We start from the raw sequence: 1,364 nt of genomic DNA on the forward strand, positions 1-1,364 counted from the left end.
AAAGCGCATGTTGCGAGCATATGTTTCAAGTGTCTCATATGTCTCAGAGGTATGTTGCAAGGGATGTTGCAAAAGTGGATCGAGATGTTGCATATGTTGCAATAGTTGTGCACGTATGTTGCGAATGTCTATTACCAATGTTTCATCTGTTTTTTTTCAGAGGACTGAAAGGCTATGTTGTTGTTGTTGTTGTATGTTGCAAGTGTGTTTATCTGGATGTTGTATATATTTCACATATATGTTGCAAACGTTTTATCTGGATGTTGCGTATGTGTTGCAATTGTTTTGAAGTGTTTTTTTTTCAGGTGCTTTTGCAAGTGTTTCAGACGCATGATTTAAATGTTTCATCTGTCTTGAGACGATGTTGCAAGTGTTGTATTTGGATGTTTCAAAAGTAAATCGGGTGTTTGCATCTCCCTCCTCGCCTTCTGCTGCCTCGCCTTGGTGTCTCCTCCTCGCCTTCTGCTGCCTTGCATCATTCTTAGGCTACGGAGGGGGTGCAGCGAGGCCCAGCGAAGGGGACGCGCCGAAGTATATATTGCAGCGTAGACGCGAGCGCACGCTGTCCCCTTCCGGGATGCTAAGATGATCCTATTGGTGGGCCATAACGCCAGCTCGCGGTTCGGTTGGCTGGGGACTAGGAGATGCGTCCGGACGCGCCGCGGGTGCGGAACGTCCGGGCGCTAGTGCCCCCGCCACATATGTATCTTTTAGGGTCACCGTGAAAATTCTTGTGCATCTAATAATAATATCTTTTAGGTTTACGTGAGTAAAGTTCAAGGGCAAGTAGAGGCAAAAGCATATGCTGCCAGATTTTTTTTTTGTAAGCATATGCTGCCGCTACCAGAGGAACGTGCAGCAACCCATCAATAAAAACTAACCCCAAACTGAAATTAGCCGCAAGGAAGAACAGTAACCTCTCTCCCAGGCCATAGCACGTCGTCGAGTTGGCGCTCATCCCAAGTTCGCAATCGGCGTCTTCTTCCTCGCGATGAAATCGGCCTCCACCGTCGACCATCGTTATCCTTGAACCTGCTGCGGCTCGTATCGCTATTTCTAGGGGTGGCCGGTGACAGAACCCACGCCGCTGCTTAATTTGGCCCTGATCGTCCCCAATCACAGGGGCAGGCCGCAAGATGCCGATCGATAGCAAAGCCAGTGGCGTGGCCCTCTGGCCGCGGCCCAGCCCAGCCAACTAGCCTAGGCCGCGCCCTTTGGTCGCCTTTAGCTTTAGCGCCGCGCCGCCGCCGTCAAATATAGGCAGGCAAAACATTTCCGGGCCTCAAACCTCCCGCCCTCCTTCCCTGCCTCCGGCGCCGCCCCGCGCTCCAGAGATGGTGAGGGACGAGCCCCTAGACTTCGAG

The 1,364-nt window shown here is 51.5% G+C and overlaps 1 protein-coding gene across 1 annotated transcript in view; it reads left to right on the top strand.

Annotated features, from left to right (window-relative positions):
• The first annotated feature begins 940 nt into the window (after positions 1-940).
• Positions 941-1,364, top strand: part of LOC136553232 (uncharacterized) — an 82,086-nt gene continuing 81,662 nt past the window's right edge. Inside the window, exon 1 of the mRNA XM_066544609.1 lies at positions 941-1,332. The gene's annotated coding sequence lies outside the window, so the exon portion shown is untranslated. The remainder of the gene's footprint in view (positions 1,333-1,364) is intronic.

Source organism: Miscanthus floridulus, chromosome 5, assembly GCF_019320115.1.
Source record: "Miscanthus floridulus cultivar M001 chromosome 5, ASM1932011v1, whole genome shotgun sequence".
NCBI lineage: Eukaryota > Viridiplantae > Streptophyta > Magnoliopsida > Poales > Poaceae > Miscanthus > Miscanthus floridulus.